This window comes from Bombina bombina, chromosome 2 (assembly GCF_027579735.1).
Source record: "Bombina bombina isolate aBomBom1 chromosome 2, aBomBom1.pri, whole genome shotgun sequence".
NCBI lineage: Eukaryota > Metazoa > Chordata > Amphibia > Anura > Bombinatoridae > Bombina > Bombina bombina.
In genome coordinates, this window is record NC_069500.1 from 101,065,193 (window position 1) to 101,090,621 (window position 25,429).

The following is a 25,429-nucleotide window of genomic DNA, read 5'->3' on the forward strand; positions in this document are numbered from 1 at the left end:
TTGCTCAAAATACATCAACAATATGTTAAAAAGTACAATTTACACTCATAATTAAACTATCTCATAAAAAAAAATTGAAAAACATATTGCATAAAAAAAGTTATAAGGGCTCAAAGATATGCGGTCTCAGGTGTTAGAAAAAAAAAGATCTTCAAAGGACTTTAATATAGAGATACATACATACACGTCTAAAAAATATATTTATGTGTATGTAGAGTATGTATATATGTATATATATGAACATATTCTTATAGTATATGAGCACTCAGGTCCTTTAGAGACAGTCCCACTTTATATAGGGAGAGTTACAACTCATAGTATTGAAGCTCATATCCGGAACTTAAAATGCAAAGTCACTGTAGTTATAATGCCTGCTGTCCGCAGATTTTACCGCACTTAAAGGGATACTGAACCCATTTTTTTCTTTCAGGATTCAGATAGAGAATGCAATTTTAAGCATTAATTACAAAAATAGCAATGACACTACTCTGGCTTTTCCCAGTGTGGGAATATTCTGTAATTTAACCCTTCATTATGAGGAGGAAATGGTGCTAGTGCATAAATAAGTACAATGAACACTAAGAGGGATGGCACAAAAAGACAGCGTGCTAGCCCTCAGAAAGTATGCACATGTAGCACTCTGGGCCCTGACTGGTGGGCAGTATAAATCCAAGCAGTTTTATAAATAATAACTTTTTTTGACATGAATTAAAAAAGATTAACATGCAAACATTAAAAACGACACAGACACTGGTTCCAAACAACTACCATCGGATAAAATAGTGGGGGTAGTAGTGACAATAGGTCTGGCCTAAAGGTAATATTGGTGGGTGATACCCTCACATATGAATCAGGTATAGCTCTACAAAGAAATAATGGATCACCCTGTTAGGGTTTAAACATCCACCGCTTCAGTATAGTACAAAGTGTGCTGTTGGTGTACACTATTGAGTCCAAGAAAAACTCAGTGTGTAAAGGTAACACTTAGGGCACTCTTAAGGATAAAACCTTGTCAGGTGAGATATAATTTATAGTAATGGAAATGCCGTCCCTGTAAGTGTACACTAAATAGTGAAATCACATAACTAAAATTATTCACTCAAAGAGTGTAAAGTATGATCAGTGATTATGTGACTCCAATGAACTATAGGTTATATCCACCTAGTTATGCAACTGTAGTTTAGACCCTCAGTTAATATCGATAAAATTTATAGTAATAGTAGTGCTTTCCCTTTAAATATGCATTAGATAATGCAATCACCCAGCTCAAAAACAATATATGGAGAAATCTGTGATTATAAACCTCCACTAAACTGTCAGTTATATCTGCCAAGTCCTTCGGCTATAGTTATAAACTCAGTAAGAATGTAACAGTTGGTGGTGATTATACCAACTTAAGAACCGTTAGCAGGGGGAGGAAATCCAGCGAGTGTACTCCGAGTATAAAACATTTAGTGGCTGTTCAAATAAACTAGCTCTTGCTCAACTGGATGTGTGGTAATTTTCCCCTTTTCACTCAATATATTAACAAATGAGGGTCATAGCAAAGTGGCTCTCTTATCATCATAATAATACAAAATGTATTGAGCCAAACGTTCCGCAGACCTCAGTCGCCTCTAGTATGGGGAAGTAGCACGATCCTAATCGGGTATTGCTTTATTCAAAGAGGGTCATTAAACATGTGAGCAGGGTTCAGTACTAAGTAGGACTGCTAACTAAATCTGGCACAACCCAGACTATACAACAATGCTGTTAACTATGGTGGCAGAATTAGAGCAATAAGCAAGAACCAGTGTCTGGCAATCTCCATGCTCACAACTCTCCCCTCTGACGCGACCTAGTCTTTCCATCGTTGACAACAGGTAAATAATGATATGGAAATAAAAAAAAATAAAGGGAATCGATATATCCTGCTCATTATCTGTACTGTCCTTAGTATTATATCTCAGTATTAAGTACGTCTCTATGATGAATCTGAAATTTTTACGGATTTGCAATATGGAAAATGACATTCAATCTGGGGCTGATATGTTCTAATATACTGCTCCTACAGAGTAGTTCTCATTGTGATGCATCCGTTCATCTGCCATCAATTCTGATTTTCAATAAAACAAATTATATCAGTCAAGGATAATATATTGTAATACACAGCTCCTGCTGAATTGTTATCTTTATTTAAAGTCTGTCCATCTAAGTGAAATATTAACAATAATCATGCTTGTTGTTATACCCATCTTCATTGAATAATACTCCCTTATTCACTATTGAGGAACAGATCGTGAAGTGATGAACCTAACGTGATGTGTTGAATCTTGATGTATGTAAAAATCTTTGTGGCCATCAATTAAACCAATCAACCATTACATAATTACATTACAGTTAGTGTTGATAGTTACACTTATTGTCGTAACATTTCAATCCATCCTACTCGGATTGGTAGTCCATTTATTAAATGGGTGCAATATTAACCCTAATAACTTAACTAGTGAACACAATGATACATAAATAGTGTTTAGAAGTATGCCTAACATAAGTGCACTGTGCTAATATATGGTGATCAATTCTAATTCGTATAGTGGTCCTAAATATTACCTAACGGAAATAAAAGTAACCAAGTAACTAAATCTAAGGGAAGTAGGGGACAATGTAAATACACAATCTGTATAAATATCTGTTTGTGAATAAAAGTCTAATGTGCCAAACAAAAATAAATAAAACAATCTATTATACAAAAATAGTAGTGATAACAATAGTGAGATAGCGAGGCTGTGTCCTACAGATTGAATAAGGGATTATAAAATCTAACAAATATTATGAAATATTTCATCATTACTGATTAGACCAAAATGTCCACCACACTGCCCTTAATGCAATATCAAAAGTATACCAAATGTATGTAGATTATTCAAAATTGGATGCATACATTAAGTACGAACAAATCTGACATCAAGAGTGTCAAAGTTTTACAGATAAACATAGTAGTTATTTTGTTCATTCAATCCCCACGGTTGGAACGAATTCAATAAATAAATCCAACGGCTTTCAGACATAAGTAATGCTGACTCCAAATTTCCTCCTCTCATACCAAGACTGACTTTATGATTCCCCAACATTGTAAATCATTCTGGTTGGAGTTATGAAATCTTAAAAAATGTGCAGCCACACTTGTCAGTGTCTTTTGTTCTTCTCTGTCCTTAGCAGCATTTTTTATATTTCTGAGATGCTCCATGAGTCTTACACAGAGTTTTCTTGATGTCATCCCAACATAAAATAAATTGCACGTGCATAATAGCACATACTGTATATAACACTCTCTATATTGCAACTTATGTAACGTTTAATTTTGTGATTTTGATTGCATCTATCTCTAATACTATCTGTGTTGCGCATGTACTTGCCAGTACTGCAGTTACCACATTTGTGGGCTCCTGGCTTAAAAGCAGAAATAGTTTTCTTACTCTGAAAATGGCTGCTCGTTATAATAATATTTAAATGTTTTTGGTTCTGCTGAATCCAAAGGATGGTCTTTCACCTAATATCATTTTTAATGTGGGGTCCATCATCAAAACATCCCAGTGCTTCTTTATTATGTTAAGGATTTCAGGAGTTTGTGCGTTGTAAGTCATGATCAACCTGGGTACAACGGAGCCTTTCTTACTTTTTTTTTTTACAATAGATTTTGTCTAGGTGCATGAAGGGCTCTGTACTTAGCTCTTTTGATTAGTCTCTTACTGTACCCTCTTTTGATCAGTCTTTCTTCAAGTTCAGCATCTCTCACGTTATATATGTGGTCTTCCGAGCAATTACGGTGAAGTCTCAAGAATTCGCCTGTGGGTAGACTTCTCATTGTACCAGGCGCATGTGCACTCGTACTGTGCAATAAACTATTCATAGCTGTTGGTTTTCTGTATAAATCCGTATTAATCAACCCGTCAGTATTTTTACTGATCATTATATCAAGAAAATTCATCTTGGTAAGATTAGCTTTGTGAATCAGTTTGATATTCAGTGGGTTCTGAATCAAATGGTTTAGGAATTGTTGTAACTCAGAATATGTACATTCCCAGATAAAGAAGATGTCATCGATAAAACGAATCCACAAAAGTATAAGGTCAGTGTAAATTTTATTGTTTTCAGTAAAAACAAATTCTGCCTCCCACCAACCAATAAACAATAAAGTTTGAAAACAATAAAGTTGGCATAAGTTGGCGCACATGTAGTGCCCATAGCAGTTCCTCAAGTTTTGAGGAAGAATTGCACATCAAACACAAAGAAATTATAATTCATTACAAATTCTAGCAGTTTTAGAATGAAACAATCATGTTCTTCATTCTCCTCCGAATTTCTATCCAATAAATATTTAATGGCCTGTAGGCCTTGTTTATGGTTGATAGTGGTGTATAAAGATTCCACATCGTTGGTAACCAGCCAGGTAGATTTATTGAGGCTTAAATGCTCTAATCTCTGTAACACCTGCATAATATCTTGGACATAGGATGGAAGCTCTTCCACATAATGGTGTAGCCTGTGATCCCCATATTCACTAGCTTTTTCAGTTAAACATCCTGTCCCCGACACAATGGGTCTGCCAGGAGGACTTTCTTTGTTATTATGACTGATACGATTGATAGTTATATAATTTCCCTGACAGAGTATAACAATAAGACATGCGGTCTGGGACCCGTGGTGTGTTAAGTACTAAGTAGTACTATTCTTAGCAGTTTAATACCTGTTACTCCCCCTATCGGGGGAGGTCTATATGGCCTTGATTTTCGGAACAGGGAGATGGAAGAAGATGCTTGGTCTGTCCTCCTACTTCAAATTTGGCCGAAACACAAGTGGCTGTCACAAAACAGTCCGGCCACGAAATCGATAGATTTAATAGATAGATCTATAGATTACATAGATCAATAGATGCAATATACATTTGATAGATACCAATTACATAGATCAAAAGATGCAATATACATTTGATAGATACGAATTACATAGATCAAAAGATGCAATACACATTTGATAGATACAAATTACATAGATCAAAAGATGCAATATACATTTGATAGATACAAATTACATAGATCAAAAGATGCAATATACATTTGATAGATATGAATTACATAGATCTAAAGATGCAATATACATTTGATAGATACGAATTACATCGATCAATAGATGCAATATACATTTGATAGATAAGAATTACATAGATCAATAGATGCAATATACATTTGATAGATACGAATTACATAGATTAAGATCAATAGATGCAATATACATTTGATAGATACGAATTACATCGATCAATAGATGCAATATACATTTGATAGATAAGAATTACATAGATCAATAGATGCAATATACATTTGATAGATACGAATTACATAGATTAAGATCAATAGATGCAATATACATTTGATAGATACGAATTACATGGATCAAAAGATGCAATATACATTTGATAGATACGAATTACATCAATAGATGCAATATACATTTGATAGATACGAATTACATAGATCAATAGATGCAATATACATTTGATAGATATAAATTAAATAGATCAAAAGATGCAATATACATTTGATAGATACGAATTCCATCGATCAATAGATGCAATATACATTTGATAGATACGAATTGTATAGATCAATAGATGCAATATACATTTGATAGATACGATTGATAGTTAGATAGATTTGATAGATAAATAGATAATTTGAAAGATAGGAGACGATACCTGCCAAGAAAGAGCTGCAGGGCAGAGAGGACGCTACCTGACTGGGAGTCCACTGAGACCAGCCCAGCTTGGGGAGATACAGCCGCTGGATTGACCCCGGTCTCAGCCATGATAGCCCTGGTCCCACTATTTGGAGGCAGATGGATCTATTCCTGCCAAGAAGCAGCCTGGCAGGGGGATTTATTCCTGCCTAGAAGCAGACAGGCAGATGGGACGATACCTGCCAAGAAAGAGCTGCAGGGCAGAGAGGACGCTACCTGACTGGGAGTCCACTGAGACCAGCCCAGCTGGGGGAGATACACCCGCTGGCTTGACCCCGGTCTCAGCAACTATATCTCTGGTCCCACTATCCGGTGGCCACCCCTGGGTTTGATCAGAGGAAGGGAGACCCCCTAGTGGAGTACCGCTACATCTGGTAGATGGAAAAAGAAGTTTGGACACCCAGTACAGGTCGTTCTGCTTCAGCCTTTTTATACGAGGGTCACCGACCCCAAACAGGCACGACAGCATGAAAGACCCCATCTGCCATGACATACTTTTGCACAATCGAGTACAGGTATGGCATCAATTTTAGGAATCCGGAGATAATTTTTAGGAACCGGGAGATGGAAAAAGATGCTTGGACACCCAGTACAGGTCGTTCTCCTTCAGCCTTTTTATACGAGGGTCCCCGACCCCAAACAGGCACGACAGCATGAAAGACCCCATCTGCCATGACTTACTTTTGCACAATCGAGTACAGGTATGGCATCGATTTTAGGAACCCGCAGATAATTTTTAGAAACCGGGAGATGGAAAAAGATGCTTGGACACCCAGTACAGGTCGTTCTCCTTCAGCCTTTTTATACGAGGGTCCCCGATCCCAAACAGGCACAACAGCATGAAAGCCCCCATCTGCCATGACTTACTTTTGCACAATCGAGTACTTGTATGGCATTGATTTTAGGAACCCGGAGATAATTTTTAGGAACCGGGAGATGAAAAAAAGATGCTTGGACACCCAGTACAGGTCGTTTTCCTACAGCCTTTTTATACGAGGGTCCCTGACCCCAAACAGGCACGACAGCATGAAAGACCCCATCTGCCATGACTTACTTTTGCACAATCGAGTACAGGTATGGCATCAATTTTAGGAACCCGGAGATAATTTTTAGGAACTGGAAGATGGAAAAAGATGCTTGTTCGGTCCTCCTACTTCAAATTTGGGGCACTGCGCGTGCAATCTACTGTGCTACCAGATATGAGTGGTGTGTTAAGTAGTACTACTCTTAACAATTTAATCACTGTTATGTGCCTTTTTTTGGTTTGGGTTTTGTAGCCACAGTGCAGCACCAGAGGCCAGAAAAATTAGGCATGTACAAATGCCTGAAAAATTAGGTATTGTTGCAGCCGCTGCTGTAGCAGCGGCCAGAAAAATTGATGTTTGTAAAACAGTTAGAAAGTGCTCTAAAACATTGCGGCTTGAACCCTAGTTGTTGACGGATAAGTCACGCAAGTCATCCGGAATTCGAAGATAAAATACAGCAGCGTGTGTACCATTTGTAGCCCAAGGCAGCTCATCTCATCAGGCCTTTTTTACTCTAATGTTGTAATAATTCCACAAAAATAAAGATGTTACTTTTCTGCTCATTGATTAGCAACTAGGTTGCTAGCAATTAAAAATAGGTGTGTTTCCAATTTCTAGCAGTCTAGAGGCAGACTTAACTCTATACTGCTTGAATGTTGGGAAAATATATTATAGTTCTATGCAAACACATTAACATTGTCTTGTTGCTAATGTTGTCCACACATGAACATATTAGAACAGTAAGAATGAATATGACTCTCAAGATTGCTAGCAAGAGAAAAAATACATTGCGCATAAAAAATGAAAAATTATAAGATTGTCTGAATTTTGAATTATAAACCTTACCAAGCGTTGGCAAAGGATATGAGTGCAAGTGTTCATGACAGGTAAGATTAATAAGGCAAGTTTGGATGGTACCTTGACAAAGCAGCTGATAGATCTGTGGCAGGTAGCGTGTATCTGGCGTACACGGAAGTGTCAGGCAGCAGCTGAGGTGACGTCACCGCCGATCAGCTGGAAGTGAGAGCGGAGCAGCGTCTTCGTGAAGATACTGGATATGCTTAAACAAAATTCTGCTTAGATTCAGAGAGGCTTGACAGAGCAGTATTACCTTCAATACCAAGCAATGAAGGTTATGTGGGTGTGCCTTATAAGGGGGAAGGTGAGTGAAAAGGAGGCTAGGAGGAACGGCTGTTAAAGGAACAGAGTATGTTACAGAGGGCCCCCTCAAAATGAACCACACCGGGGTTCAAGGATGAGGACGAAGTGGATTCCTCCGATGAAAGAGGGAAACCTGTCGAGGAGCTGACAAATTAACAGAGGGTTCCCAAGAGTCTTCTTCCGAAGGGTAGCCCTTCCAGTGCACCAGGTACTGTAAACGACCTGAAACTTTCCTAGAGTCCAGGATACTTTCCACTTCAAACTCATTATCAGGAGAGACAGGGAGTTGAATGGGAAGTGAGTTTGAACGTTCCCTCAGTTCTTTATATGGTTTCAACAAGTTGACATGAAAGGTGGGATGAATCTTATAAGCGCCCGGTAGATCCAGGGTAACAGCATTGGAATTAATAACAGCCTTGATCGGAAAAGGTCCAATATAGAACTTGTTTAACTTCCTAGAGGGCGTTGAGAGGCGAAGGTTTCTAGTGGATAACCAGACTAGGTCACCAATCATATAATTAGGAGCTGGTCTCCTTCTGAGGTCGTAATAAGTTTTTTGTCTGTCTTGGGCATGTTTAATATTCCCTGCTAATATGGAAAAAGTCTGCAATACTGTTGGTTGTATCGTTCACCACTGGACAAAGACTTTCTTGTTGAGGATTGCCGTGAAAAACCAGGTGGTATCCATAATTTGCGAAGAATGGAGTGGTTTTAATTGAAGAATGATAAGCATTATTATGTGCAAATTCTGCGAAGGGTAGTAGAGATGCCCAGTTGTCTTGATTTTGAGTTGTGAAACATCTGAGGTATTCTTCTAGCCACTGGTTAGTCCTCTCAGATTGCCCATTCGTTTGAGGATGGTAAGCCGTGCTCAAACGCCTTTCAATGCCTAGGGAGGCACAAAGATCTCTCCATAACCGGGAGGTAAATTGGCTACCTCTGTCAGTGGTTATGGAAAGAGGGAGTCCATGTAATTTTATTACATTGTTGATCAAAAGGGTTGCAGTCTCCATGGAGGTGGGCAATTTGTGGAACGGAATAAAATGAGACATTTTAGAGAAAAGGTCTACAACAACCAATATGGTGTTGTTATTGTTGGATTTTGGCAGTTCAACAATAAAGTCAGCCGCTATATGTGTCCAAGGCTTTTCAGGAATTGGAAGGGATAGTAGGTAACCAACTGGTTTACTTTTTTCAAGTTTACAAGTTGTACAAATCTCACATGTCTGTACATAATTTCTAATTTCAGAAATCATGTTTGGCCACCAGTAGGACCTTTTAGTGAGTTCTATGGTCCTTTGAACTCCAGGGTGTCCTGTTAATTGTGAGTCATGCATACTTTTAAGAATTTCTAACCTGAGGGAAGGTGGTATATAGAGTTTTTCGAATTTGTAGAAGAGTCCATCAGTTCCTGGTTAGCAATGTCTTTGGAACTGATGAATCTTTTAGTTGTTCCGTCTTGACACGAGAGTCATCGTTAAAGGCCAAGCCTAGGTTTTCCTGGAAACAGTTTTCTGGGATTATAGTTCCGTATTGGTTTGAAATATTTGGTTTTTCTGGGAGTCTGGAAAGGATATCAGCTTTGATATTCTTAGAGGCTGGCCTGTAGATTATGTTATAGTGGAATCTCGAGAAAAATAGACTCCATCTAACTTGTCTGGCAGTTAAAGTGCGGTGGGTCTTCAAGTACTGGAGGTTCCTGTGGTCGGTATAAATCTGTATTGGAACTTCAGTACTTTCTAGAAGGTGTCTCCAGTGTTCTAGAGCAGATTTCATTGCCAATAACTCTTTTTCTCCTATATGATAGTTAAGTTCGGAGACAGTTAGAACACGAGAGTAGTAAGCAATAGGGTGTAATGGTTCTTGTGGTATTGGTCGCTGGGAGAGGATTGCACCTATTGCATAATGAGAGGCATCCACCTCCAATACAAATGGAAGTTCTGGGTTTGGATAATTGAGTATAGGAGCTGTTGTAAAACATTTCTTAAGAAATTGGAAGACTAGATTAGTCTCATTAGTCCAGAGAAATGGTTTTTTGCTTTTTGTTAATTCTGTGAGGGGTTTAGCAATATTAGCGAAATTCTTTATAAATTTTCGATAAAAATTTGAAAAACCAAGGAATTACTGTACATCTCTTTATGTTTTAGGTATGGGCCAATTAAATATTGATAAGACTTTGTCAGTTTCCATGGACACGCCATTAGGAGTTATGTGATATCCCAAAAATGTGATATCTTGTGTGTGGAAAATACATTTTTCCAGTTTGACATAAGTGGTGAGCCTGTAGCCTGGAGAGGACGGCTCTGACTTGTTTTATGTGTTCTTGAATATTAGATGAATAAATAAGAATATCATCCAAATAAATAACCATTGAAGTGTCTAGTAAATCTCTGAATATGTCGTTTATGAACCTTTGAAAGGTTGCGGGGGCATTACATAGCCCAAACGGCATGACCGTATATTCATACAATCCATAGCGGGTTCTGAACGCGGTGAGCCATTCATCACCAGGTCTTATGCGTATGAGATTGTATGCTCCCCTCAAGTCCAGTTTAGTAAAGATGGTAGCGCCTTTTAACCTTTCAATAAGCTCTGGGATGAGGGGGAGGGGATACCTATTTTTTATGGTTCTCTTGTTCAACTCCCTGTAATCCACGATGGGGCGTAGGGTTTGGTCCTTGTTTCTTACAAAAAATATCCCTGCTCCTGCAGGTGAGGTGGAGGGTCTTATAAACCCTTTTTGAAGGTTCTCATTAATGTATTTTTTAAGATCTACTAGTTCAGCTTCAGATAGTGGGAATATGTGGCCGTAAGGAATATCAGACCCGGGTATTAAATCTATCGGACAATCGTAAGGTCTGTGCGGAGGTAGGCTTTCTGCCTCCTTTTTACTAAAAACCTGTTCAAAATCTAAGTATTCTGGGGGTATCTTAGATTCTGTTACTGCTAAGAGTGGAGTATGTGGAAAACAGGTGGTTTTACAATAGGTAGATGTAAAGTTTACCTTGTTTTCTACCCAACAAATAGTTGGTTGATGTACCCTTAACCATTGCAAACCCAAGACAATAGAGAAAATGGGTGAGGGAAGCACATCAAATGTGATGTATTCATGATGTTGATTGTGTGTTGTCATTAACAGTGGTACTGTTTGGTGTGTGATGGGACCGGAGACCAATTGTTGTCCATCAATAAGACGCACCATGACAGGTTTAATTTTTTTAATCAGTGGAATTTTATTTAATTTTACAAGTGCTAAATCAATATAAGAGGAGTATGCCCCAGAATCGATCACAGCTTCACAGCGGTGGCGGTGGTGGTCCCACTGCAGAGAAATGTGAATTAAACAGTTGGTTACTTGTGAGTTAGATAGTGATATGGTAACCTCAATGTTTTTTATCTTACCCCTCTTTGTTCTTTTAAGTAGTGGACAAGCGGAAACCTCATGTTCATTGGAGGCACAGTACATGCAAAGGTGATTTGCTTTACGTCTGTTTTTTTCTTCGGAGGTCAATGGTCCCCTGATATTTGCTATATCCATGGGTTCATCTGTGACTTTTACATGCTGTGATGTTGTTTTCATATTTGAGTATCTGGTATTTGTGTCATGGGAATACTTCTCCTGTTTTCTTTTTCTTATTCTATGATCAATTTTGATACTAAGCTGCATTAGAGCATCTAGTTCATCTGGCAGGTCAAGTCTGGCAAATTCATCTTTAATGGCTTCTGATAAGCCTAGCCTAAATTGGCTCCTAAGTGAGACTTGATTCCAACCTGAATCCATTTGCCAGATTTTGAACTCAGATATGTAATCCTCAACAGGTTTTTTGTTTTGTTTTAAATTTCTGAGTTTATTTTCTGCTGTGTGTTGTCTGTGGGGGTCTTCATAAAGAGATGACAGGGCAGTGATGAAGTTATCTAATGAATTTAATATAGGATTGTTTTGTTCATATAGTGAATATGCCCATGCTCTGGGTTTTCCCCTCAAATAGGATATTATAGTTAAAACTTTAATTTTATCTGTGGGGAAGGTTTTTGGTTTTAGGGTGATAAATAAAGTACAAGCATTAATAAACTGCCTAAAATGTTTCCTATCACCGCTAAACTTATCTGGGGGGCATACAGGTGGTTCTGGGTGTGAGTCACTGTGAGGTGGATTGGAACTAATCCCTTCTTTAATTATGTTCCTTAAAGTTTAGTTTTCCACCTGTAGTTCTCTTAAGCCCAGATTCAGCTGATCCACCTTTTGTCCAAGTGTGGCAACATAATTAGAGAGTTCCACAGGATCCATTATACCCCTTACATTTTTTCTGGCTTGGTATTCTGTAATAATTCCACAAAAATAAAGATGTTACTTTTCTGCTCATTGATTAGCAACTAGGTTGCTAGCAATTAAAAATAGGTGTGTTTCCAATTTCTAGCAGTCTAGAGGCAGACTTAACTCTATACTGCTTGAATGTTGGGAAAATATATTATAGTTCTATGCAAACACATTAACATTGTCTTGTTGCTAATGTTGTCCACACATGAACATATTAGAACAGTAAGAATGAATATGACTCTCAAGATTGCTAGCAAGAGAAAAAATACATTGCGCATAAAAAATGAAAAATTATAAGATTGTCTGAATTTTGAATTATAAACCTTACCAAGCGTTGGCAAAGGATATGAGTGCAAGTGTTCATGACAGGTAAGATTAATAAGGCAAGTTTGGATAGTACCTTGACAAAGCAGCTGATAGATCTGTGGCAGGTAGCGTGTATCTGGCGTACACGGAAGTGTCAGGCAGCAGCTGAGGTGACGTCACCGCCGATCAGCTGGAAGTGAGAGCGGAGCAGCGTCTTCGTGAAGATACTGGATATGCTTAAACAAGATTCTGCTTAGATTCAGAGAGGCTTGACAGAGCAGTATTACCTTCAATACCAAGCAATGAAGGTTATGTGGGTGTGCCTTATAAGGGGGAAGGTGAGTGAAAAGGAGGCTAGGAGGAACGGCTGTTAAAGGAACAGAGTATGTTACAGAGGGCCCCTCTCAAAATGAACCACACCGGGGTTCAAGGATGAGGACGAAGTGGATTCCTCCGATGAAAGAGGGAAACCTGTCGAGGAGCTGACAAATTAACAGAGGGTTCCCAAGAGTCTTCTTCCGAAGGGTAGCCCTTCCAGTGCACCAGGTACTGTAAACGACCTGAAACTTTCCTAGAGTCCAGGATACTTTCCACTTCAAACTCATTATCAGGAGAGACAGGGAGTTGAATGGGAAGTGAGTTTGAACGTTCCCTCAGTTCTTTATATGGTTTCAACAAGTTGACATGAAAGGTGGGATGAATCTTATAAGCGTCCGGTAGATCCAGGGTAACAGCATTGGAATTAATAACAGCCTTGATCGGAAAAGGTCCAATATAGAACTTGTTTAACTTCCTAGAGGGCGTTGAGAGGCGAAGGTTTCTAGTGGATAACCAGACTAGGTCACCAATCATATAATTAGGAGCTGGTCTCCTTCTGAGGTCGTAATAAGTTTTTTGTCTGTCTTGGGCATGTTTAATATTCCCTGCTAATATGGAAAAAGTCTGCAATACTGTTGGTTGTATCGTTCACCACTGGACAAAGACTTTCTTGTTGAGGATTGCCGTGAAAAACCGGGTGGTATCCATAATTTGCGAAGAATGGAGTGGTTTTAATTGAAGAATGATAAGCATTATTATGTGCAAATTCTGCGAAGGGTAGTAGAGATGCCCAGTTGTCTTGATTTTGAGTTGTGAAACATCTGAGGTATTCTTCTAGCCACTGGTTAGTCCTCTCAGATTGCCCATTCGTTTGAGGATGGTAAGCCGTGCTCAAACGCCTTTCAATGCCTAGGGAGGCACAAAGATCTCTCCATAACCGGGAGGTAAATTGGCTACCTCTGTCAGTGGTTATGGAAAGAGGGAGTCCATGTAATTTTATTACATTGTTGATCAAAAGGGTTGCAGTCTCCATGGAGGTGGGCAATTTGTGGAACGGAATAAAATGAGACATTTTAGAGAAAAGGTCTACAACAACCAATATGGTGTTGTTATTGTTGGATTTTGTCCAAGTGTGGCAACATAATTAGAGAGTTCCACAGGATCCATTATACCCCTTAAATTTTTTCTGGCTTGGTATTCTGTAATAATTCCACAAAAATAAAGATGTTACTTTTCTGCTCATTGATTAGCAACTAGGTTGCTAGCAATTAAAAATAGGTGTGTTTCCAATTTCTAGCAGTCTAGAGGCAGACTTAACTCTATACTGCTTGAATGTTGGGAAAATATATTATAGTTCTATGCAAACACATTAACATTGTCTTGTTGCTAATGTTGTCCACACATGAACATATTAGAACAGTAAGAATGAATATGACTCTCAAGATTGCTAGCAAGAGAAAAAATACATTGCGCATAAAAAATGAAAAATTATAAGATTGTCTGAATTTTGAATTATAAACCTTACCAAGCGTTGGCAAAGGATATGAGTGCAAGTGTTCATGACAGGTAAGATTAATAAGGCAAGTTTGGATAGTACCTTGACAAAGCAGCTGATAGATCTGTGGCAGGTAGCGTGTATCTGGCTTACACGGAAGTGTCAGGCAGCAGCTGAGGTGACGTCACCGCCGATCAGCTGGAAGTGAGAGCGGAGCAGCGTCTTCGTGAAGATACTGGATATGCTTAAACAAGATTCTGCTTAGATTCAGAGAGGCTTGACAGAGCAGTATTACCTTCAATACCAAGCAATGAAGGTTATGTGGGTGTGCCTTATAAGGGGGAAGGTGAGTGAAAAGGAGGCTAGGAGGAACGGCTGTTAAAGGAACAGAGTATGTTACAAATGTATCGCACAATGTCAGTCCCTTCGGGATCCATCCCTCATTCATTTTAATAAAGGTGAGATAATCAAGACTTTTTTGACCTAGGCGACTTCTCTTCTCAGTGACAATACCTCCTGCTGCACTGAAGGTCCTTTCTGACAAGACACTTGAAGCGGGGCAGGCCAGAAGTTCGATTGCAAATTAGGATAGCTTAGGCCACAGGTCAAGCATGCACACCCAGTAGTCAAGGGGTCCATTGCTCCTCAGAGTGTCTAGATTCACAGTTAATGCTAGGTAGTCTGCTACCTGTCGGTTGAGTCTTTTTTTGAGGCTGGAGGCAGTGGCGATGCATAGGAGTTAAAAAGGTCCGCATGTACTGCATAACCAACACGTCTGGAAAGCGTCCTGTCCTTGCCGGCGTGGTCATGGGAGGAGGAGGAAGATTACTTTCATCTATTCCCCTGTTAGATTCCCGTTGTGCTGTGACACACTTTTTAATTTATTTTTGAACTTTTAAATTTATTTTTGAACAGCTCCATCCTTTCCGATTTGCGGGAATTCTGTAACATTTCAGTAACTTTATGCTTATACCGGGGGTCTAGTAGTGTGGACACCCAGTACAGGTCTTTCTCCTTCAGCTTTTTTATATGAGGGTCCCTCAACAGGCACGACAGCATGAAAGACCCCATTTGCACAAGGTTGGATGCCGAGCTAATCATGTCCCGTTCCTCGTCCTCACGGATCACACTGAAGGTATCTTCTTCCCCCCAGCCACTTACAACACCACGGGTACCAGATAGGTGACAACAATGAGCACCCTGGGATACCTGTTGTGCTTGGTCTTCCTCCTCCTCCTCAAAGCCACATTCCTCCTCTGACTCCTCTTCCTCACAATCCTCTTCCTGCGTTGCTACAGGTCCAGCAAGCGATGCTGATTCGGCTGTTTCTGGTGGTGATGGAGACCACAACTCTTCCTCTTCACGCTAATCTATGGCCTGATCCAGCACTCTTCACAGGGCACGCTCCAGGAAGAAAACAAATGGTATGATATCGCTGATGGTGCCTTCGGTGCGACTGACTAGGTTTGTCACCTCCTCAAAAGGACGCATAAGCCTACAGGCATTGCTCATGAGCGTCCAGTAACGTGGCAAAAAAATCCACCGCTCCCGAGAGGCTGTCCTAGCACCCCGGTCATACAAATACTCGTTAACAGCTTTTTCTTGTTGGAGCAGGCGGTCGAACATTAGGAGTGTTGAATTCCAAGTTGTCGGGCTGTCGCAAATCAAGCGCCTCACTGGCAGGTTGTTTCGCCGCTGTATATCTGATAAGTGCGCCATGGCTGTGTAGGAACGCCTGAAATGGCCACACACCTTCCTGGCCTGCTTCAGGATGTCCTGTAAGCCTGGGTACTTATGCACAAAGCGTTGTACAATCAGATTACACACATGTGCCATGCACGGCACATGTGTTAACTTGCCCAATTTCAATGCAGCCACCAAATTACTTCCATTGTCAGAAACAACTTTGCCAATCTCCAGTTGGTGTGAAGTCAGCCACTGATCCACCTGTGCATTCAGGGCAGACAGGAGTGCTGGTGCGGTGTGACTCTCGGCTTTCAGGCAAGTCAACCCAATGACGGCGTGACACTGCCATATCCGGGATGTTGAATAGTACCTGGGGAGCTGGGGGGTGCCGTTGATGTGGAGCAAGATGCAGCAGCAGCAGAGGACTCAGCCGAGGAAGAGGTTATGGAAGAGGATGGAGTAGGAGGAGTAGAGGAGGTAGCAGCAGGCCTGCCTGCAAGTCTTGGCGGTGTCACCAACTCCTCTGCAGAGCCACGCATTCCATGCTTGTCAGCCGTCAGCAGGTTTACCCAATGCACAGTGTAGGTGATATACCTGCCCTGACCATGCTTTGCAGACCAGCTAACAGTGGTCAGATGGACCCTTGCACCAACGCTGTGTGCCAGACATGCCATTACTTCCTTTCGCACAATCGAGTACAGGTTGGGGATTGCCTTTTGTGAAAAGAAATTTCGTCTGGGTACCTTCCACTGCGGTGTCCCAATAGATACAATTTTTTTGAACGCCTCAGACTCCACCAGCTTGTATGGTAAAAGCTGGCGGGCTAAGAGTTCAGGCAAGCCAGCTGTCAGACACCGGGCAAGGGGGTGACTTTGGGAAATTGGCTTCTTACACTCAAACATGTCCTTGACAGACACCTGACTGTGGGCAGATGACCAGGAACTGCTACGTAAGAGAGACTGAGTGGAGGATGGTTGAGAGGGGGCAAGGAGGACAGCAGTGGTTGACGTGGCTGAAGATGCTGGACCAGGAGGAGGATGGCGGCTTTGAGTTTGTGTGCTGCTTCTACTAATGTGTTCATCCCATCGGCGTTTGTGATGTGAGACCATGTGCCTTCGCAAAGCAGTTGTACCTAGGTGGGTGTTGGACTTCCCACGACACGAGTTTCTTTTGGCACAGGTTGCAAATGGCATCGCTGTTGTCAGAGGCAGACACACACAAAAAATGCCACACTGCTGAGCTCTGCGATGGCGGCATTCTGGCTCGCCCGGGTGCCGATGCATGCTGTCTGACTGTGCCACTAGCTCCTTGCGACAACCTCCCCCTGCTTCCAACTGGTCTCCTCCTCTCTGTCTTCCCATCTAAACATTCCCCCTCTTCTTCTTCTCTTCTAGCGGGCACCCACGTGACATCCACGGGCGCATCATCATCAACCGCTTCACTTGTATCTGACAAATCAACAAAGGAAGCAGCAGCGGGTACAACATCACCATCATCATCACACCGTAGTCCATGTCTGTAATGCTGCCTGACTGAGACATATCACTGTTATCTACATCCTCTGTCAATGATGGTTGCGAATCACTCATTTCTAACTCCTCTGACAGATCAAGTGAAGGGGCTGTGGTGCTAGTGTTGGTGGTGGTGGCAGGCGGGCGAGTGGCCCTGGTCACTTGAGAGGTGCCCGCAGCTAAGCTGGAGGTGGATGGTGCATCAAGGTTAGGAGCGGAAGCTGTAGAAGATTGGGTGTCCTGTGTTAGCCATTCAACTAGGTCCTCCTCAGAACTTTTCGCATTCATGGCACGTGGCCTCTGAACACTGTGCATTATTGTAGGGTCAAAGGGAATCATAGCACCACAACCACAACGGCACCTGTGGGGTGGCCTGCCTCTGCCTGTCATTTAAAAAAAAAAAATATGAGTGGTGCCACTGGGCAAGTGGGCACAGTATACACTGTGAGCCTGACACAAAAAAAGCAGACTGATGTTTCACAATCCAAAAAGTTTATTTTTTTTAAATGTACACTTACACTACTATTAAACAAGATATGAGTGGTGGCACTGGGCAAGTGGGCACAGTATACGCTGTGAGCCTGACACAAAAAAGCAGACTGATGTTTCACAATCCAAAACGTTTATTTTTTTTAAATGTACACTTACACTACTATTAAACAAGATATGAGTGGTGGCACTGGGCAAGTGGGCCCAGTATATGCTGTGAGCCTGACACAAAAAAGCAGACTGATGTTTCACAGTCAAAAATGTTTATTTTTTAAATATTTAAACTACTGTTACAACAAATATGAGTGGTGCCACTAACTTGGCAAGTGGGCCTGGCACACACGCTGGCAGGCAGGCAAATGCAATAAGATTACAATAGCAGACTGATGTTTCACAGTCCAAAAAGTTTTTTTAAAAAAATATTTAAATTACTGTTATAAAAAATATGATTGGGGGCACTAGTTGGCAAGTGGGCTTGGCACAAACGCTGGCAGGCAGGCAACTGCAATTAGATTACACTAGCTGAATGATTTTTCACAGTCAAAATCATTTTTTTTTAAATATTTACAGTACTGTTATAACAAATATGATTGGTGGCACTAGTTGGCAAGTGGGCCTGGCACACACGCTGGCAGGCAGGCAACTGCAATTCGATTGCACTAGCAGACTGATGTTTCACAGTCAAAAAAGTTTTTTTTTTTAAATATTTACACTACTGTTACAACAAATATGAGTGGTGCCACTAACTTGGCAAGTGAGCCTGGCACACACGCTGGCAGGCAGGCAGGCAGGCAACTGCAATTAGATTACACTAGCTGACTGATGTTTCACAGTTTCACAGTCAACAAAGTTTTTTTTAAAATATTTACAATACTGTTATAACAAATATGATTGTTGGCACTAGTTGGCAAGTGGGTCTGGTATACATGCTAGCTGGCCGGCAGGCAGGCAACTGCAATTCGATTGCACTAGCAGACTGATGTTTCACAGTCAAAATTATTTTTTTTAAAATATTTACACTACTGTTACAACAAATATGAGTGGTGCCACTAACTTGGCAAGTGGGCCTGGCACACATGCTGGCAGGCAGGCAGGCAGGCAACTTCAATTAGATTACACTAACAGGCTGATGTTTCACTGTCAAAAAAGTTTTTTTTAAAATATTTACACTACTGTTATAACAAATATGATTATTGGCACTAGTTGGAAAGTGGGCCTGGCACACATGCTGGCAGGCAGGCAACTGCAATTAAATAACACTAGTAGACTGAAGTAAATTTTTTAAAAAAAATTTACACTAATGTTACAACAGATAGGAGTGGTGGCACTGAGGATGGAAGTGGGGCACAGTATATGCTGGGAGTCTGACACACAGACTGGCACTAGTGGCAGGCTGGCCTGGCAACTGCATTTAAATAACACTAGCAGACTGATGTAAAAGGTTTTTTTTTTTACAAAATTTACACTAATGTTACAACAGATAGGAGTGGCAGCACTGAGGTTGGAACTAGGCACAGTATATGCTGGGAGCCTGACACACAGGCTTGCACTAGTGGCAGGCTGGCCTGGCAACTAAAATTAAATAACACTAGCAGACTGATGTAAAAGTTTTTTTTTACAAAAGTTACACTAATGTTACAACAGATATGAGTGGTGGCACTGAGGATGGAAGTAGACACAGTATATGCTGGGAGCCTGACACACAGGCTGGCACTAGTGGCAGGATGGCCTGGCAACTACAATTATATAACACTAGCAGACTGATGTAAAAGTTTTTTATAAAACAATTTACACTAATGTTACACCAGATATGAGTGGTGGAAAACCACTTAGGCCAATTAGGCACAGTATATGCTGTGGGCCTGACACACAGGCCTGATGGAAAATGAAATTAGATTACACTAGCAAACTGATGTAAAAGGTTTTTTTTTTTTTTAAAATTTACACTAATGTTACACCAGATATGAGTGGTGGCACAGAGCAATTAATCACAGTACATGCTGTGGGCCTGACACACAGGCCTGATGGAAAATGAAATTAGATTACAATAGCAAACTGATGTAAAAGTTTTTTTAAAAAAATGTATACTAATGTTACACCAGATATGAGTGGTGGCACAGAGCAATTAATCACAGTATATGCTGTGGGCCTGACACACAGGCCTGATGGATAAATGAAATTAGATTACACTAGCAAACTGATGTAAAAGTTTTTTTTTTTTTTTAAATTTACACTAATGTTACACCAGATATGAGTGGTGGCACAGAGCAATTAATCACAGTATATGCTGTGGGCCTGACACACAGGCCTGATGGAAAATGAAATTAGATTACACTAGCAAACTGATGTAAATGTTTTTTTTTTTTTAAATTTACACTAATGTTACACCAGATATGAGTGGTGGCACAGAGCAATTAATCACAGTATATGCTGTGAGCCTGACACACAGGCCTGATGGAAAATGAAATTAGATTACACTAGCAAACTGATGTAAAAAATTTTTTTTTTAAATTTACACTAATGTTACACCAGATATCAGTGGTGGCACAGAGCAATTAATCACAGTATATGCTGTGGGCCTGACACACAGGCCTGATGGAAAATGAAATTAGATTACAATAGCAAACTGATGTAAAAGTTTTTTAAAAAATTTTTTATACTAATGTTACACCAGATATGAGTGGTGGCACAGAGCAATTAATCACAGTATATGCTGTGGGCCTGACACACAGGCCTGATGGAAAATGAAATTAGATTACACTAGCAAACTGATGTAAAAGTTTTTTTTTTTTTAAATTTACACTAATGTTACACCAGATATCAGTGGTGGCACAGAGCAATTAATCACAGTATATGATGTGGGCCTGACACACAGGCCTAATTGAAAATGAAATTAGATTACAATAGCAAACTGATGTAAAAGTTTTTCTTTTAAATTTACACTAATGTTACACCAGATATCAGTGGTGGCACAGAGCAATTAATCACAGTATATGCTGTGAGCCTGACACACAGGCCTGATGGAAAATGAAATTAGATTACACTAGCAAACTGATGTAAAAGTTTTTTTTTTTTAAATTTACACTAATGTTACACCAGATATGAGTGGTGGCACAGAGCAATTAATCACAGTATATGCTGTGAGCCTCACACACAGGCTGACAGGCAGGCAAATGCAATTAGATTACAAAAAAAAAAAAAGACTGAAGTTCTAGCCCTAAAAAGGGCTTTTTTGGCTGAAGTTCTAGCCCTAAAAAGGGCTTTTTGGGGTGCTGTCCTTACAACAGAGATTAGATGAGTCCTTCAGGACTGTAGTGGACACTGAATACACTAGCCTAGCTATCAATTTCCCTATAAAATCACTAGCAGCAGCACTAACCCTCCTCTCACTAAGAATGCAGGATCGTAATGAATCTAAAATGGCTGCTGCCCAGGAGCTGGGAGGGTCTGGGAGGGAGTGTCTGCTGCTGATTGGCTCAAATGTGTCTGCAGACTGTGAGATACAGGGTCAAAGTTTCCTCAATGATGACGAATAGGGGGCAGATCGAACATTGCATATGTTCACCCGCCACGGCGAACGCGAACAAGCTAAGATTGCCGGGAACTGTTCTCCAGCAAACTGTTTGCGACATCACTACATATATTTATGTGGCAAAAACAATCAACCTATGCGCTCAAAGGCGACCTCCTTCAAGCGTACAGCTGTTATTAAACCCAGTCGGCCGATTTCTGACTGTATCCCTATTGCTAATCAACATACATCAAAGTTGATTCAAGCTGGTCACTTATTCGACACTGAGTGTATCATATAGTATATTTAGTATATTCAGTATGTTCAACACTATAATTCTGCAGTTTATATAATATATCTTAGTTAGCTGGCTATTCAGTCTCCAACTAATCACCATAACAATGACAGGCTACAGAATGTAACTATATCCTATTTGTAACAGATGTATTGTTTTTCCGCCAGCTTGTTTTCGAGTTAAAATTATTGTTTTACTCCACAATTGCGTCCCTCATAGCCCCGCCCACCGATGCGTTTCATCACTCGTGCGTGACTTTTTCAGGGCTTAGGGGCGGTCTCAGCCATCTTAGTTTCTCTTATAGGCAGATGTTGCCATGGTAATCAATTTAGTTGACAGCAGTGTTTAACTGCCTGGTGTCGACATCAAATTCATGCAGGTCCGCAGAGGGTGCTCATATTTATTTAGGACATATTGATTATTCTCAGTCTATATGTGTCAGGGTTTTCTATCACTCAGTATTCCCTGCAAATAAAATGGGTTTTAAGTATAGGACCTCAACTGCAGCAAGGTGGTGTGGAGAGGTGAATGTGTGATCCTGCTGTAATAGGTGGAGGCAGCATAGAGTGCAGTATCAAACAATTCACTTCACATTAATGTTTGGTTCAGGTGGTCAATAGCTGAGACAGGTGAGCTTTAGGCTCTACTCAGTACTGCTCCACTGTACCTAGATAAGTTATTGAGCAATTGCTAAACACCCAGGTTATGTGTTAGAGATAATAATCATATAACTACTTTAAATAAGAATCATCAATCTACAGTATTCTTCCTAACAATGTCTTAGTGAATATCATGAATATGATAGATTAAATGTGGCTCCTACTAAATCTTATGGCAGGTAGATAAGCATTTCCTATAGCAGTGCATGATAAAGTTGTTATAACATAACGGAGTAGTTTCACATTTGATAATTGTGGTTTAATCGGAAGCGCAACTTAACGACTAAGTTTAGAAGTAAATACAGGTTCGAAAGGATAAGCAGTTAGTTGTCTGCTTTACTTGTAATGGTGAGGGTTGTTTGTTCCTGTTGCCGTGCTGGGAGTGCTCCGGTCGCAGTCTGAGCGAGCGTTGGCGTGTGACGTCACCGCTAGGTCAGTGAGTGGAGAGGAGCGGCTGAGAGAGCGGAGCAGGCTGAATTCAATTATCCTCAGTAAGAGTTGCAGTAGAGTTAACAGCTTAATGCAGAAATAACCAAGCACTGAATATGAGGACCTGTGTTGCTATTTAGGGTAATGTGTGGGAGGTGCCGTAGTAAATGTGAAAGATCAATATATCCAAAGGATAGGTTAGAGAAGCAAGCCAGAAGAAGTAATATGACAATATGTTTCACAAGATCTTATATTAAATTGTCTGTATATGTCTATTAATGTCCACAGAAATTGGATGTCTAAAGAGGATTTCAGTATTGGCTGTTTGTGTTTTGGAAATATATGTCATATTCCTATACAGGAAAGCATTCCTGAAATGTTATTTATATCATACAATGGGGTTTTAGCTGATACAATCACCTTTAAACAATCCTCATTTTGGTTTACTATTAATGCACTCCAGGATGTATATCCGGTATATACACCTGTAGATATTTATTTGCATATCATATATTATCAGCATTATCATAATAGAGAATATCAGTCAGATCTCAAAAATTAATGACTATTCAGGGTATTTTTTGTACTTATTCCATAGAGTTTTAGAGTATGTTTTGCAAATTATGTTATATTAAAACAGCCTACTGGGTATTTTTTCAACCCTGATCGCTTTCAATTATTGGCATACTGGGGTACTATCAGACAGATATTATGGAATTTCTGTATTTATCCAAGAAAACATTTATATGATATTGCTTCATTTAGCCCTTTTGGTGCTGCTGATTGCAGTTCATGGATCCATCTGCATTCCTTTTGCAGCAATATTTTATTAAAGTCACCTCTTCTGCCTTTTAATTTAAGCTGTTCAATTGCAAAAAACTTAATATCATATTTGGCATCTGCATGGGATATATTCATATGCTGGGCTATTGGTACTGATCTATTCCATTTAATATCACCAATGTGTTCCAAAATCCTGGTTCTTAACTCCCTGGAGGTCTCTCCCACATAGATCAAATTACATTTGCACATTGCAACATAAATCACAATATTGGATCTATAATTCATGAATGTTTTTATCTCGTACTTTGCATTTGTATTGGGATTTGTAAACCATTTTGTTGGGATTATGTTTCTACATGCTTTGCAATGTCCGCATTTTAACCTTTGGTTTCTCTAAGCCATGTTCTTGGTTTTGGTATCGAATAATGGCGAGATCTTTTAGATTTTGTGATCTTCTGTTTGTAATTAGTTTTTGTTTTGTTATTACCTCGAGTAGGTCAAGATCGTCTGTCAGTACATGCCAATGTTTCTTAAAAATCGGACGTATTTTATGATTGTTGTCATCAAAAGTGCCTATAACTCTTATGGATTGTTTCTTTCTCTGTATTGGTGTGCAACCTATTGTGGTGTTTCTTAGTAAAGATCTTCGGTCTGAGGCTTTTGCTCTTTGATAGGTTTTCTTGAGACATTGGTTAGGGTAACCCCTTTCTTTGAACCTTTTTCTTAGTTTGAGTGCCTCTTTCTCAAAGTCCTCATCTTTAGTATAGTTTCTCCTAGCCCTTAGGTACTGTCCTGTTGATATGCCTAATTTTTTATTCTTTGGGCGAAAACTTTTCCATTCAAGTAGGCTATTAGTTGATGTGCTCTTTCTATACAATTTAGTGTTCATAACACCATCATTATCTTTGATAATCAATAAATCCAAGAATGCAATTCTTGTTTCATCTACTGTGTGTGTATACTTCATTCAGTAAATGTTGTTATTTAACCATTTCATGAAGTCTAGAAAATCATTTTTTGTGCCGGACCATAGTATTTGCACATCATCGATATACCTTAAATATAAATCCATATACTTCATATATGGATTGACATCCTGATTTAGTATGCTCATTTGTTCTATCCAACCCAGAAAAAAGTTGGCATATATGGGTGCGCAGCAAGTGCCCATCGCTGTTCCCCTTTTTTGAACATATATTTTGTTATCGAAAAGAAAAGCACCATGTTTTTACATTAGCGATGAGAATTTTATAGCAAGATGGCAAAAGATATTAACAAAGTGTTCTTTAGACCTTATTCAAGTAACATTAGAGTATGAAAAGAAACAATATGATCAGTTGACTAAGCTAGTTGAAGATGCTAAAGTACAAGCAAACAAATATATCACACACAAGGAATTTGATTGACTTGATCAAAAACTTTAATTCCATATTGACAAATTAAAGGAAGAATTAAAGGAGGAATTAAGTGAAATGAAAAATAGAAAACTACAAAGAGACTGGTCAGATCTCCAGAAAGGGAACATATATAAAAATAACTATACAAGAAGAAACCCAAGATATAACACTGAAAATCAGGAGAGCAAGACTAAACAGCAAGAAAGCTCAGCAAGTGAATCAGATACACCTGAAGAGGAACTAACACCCATAGTATCAGGGGGTAGCA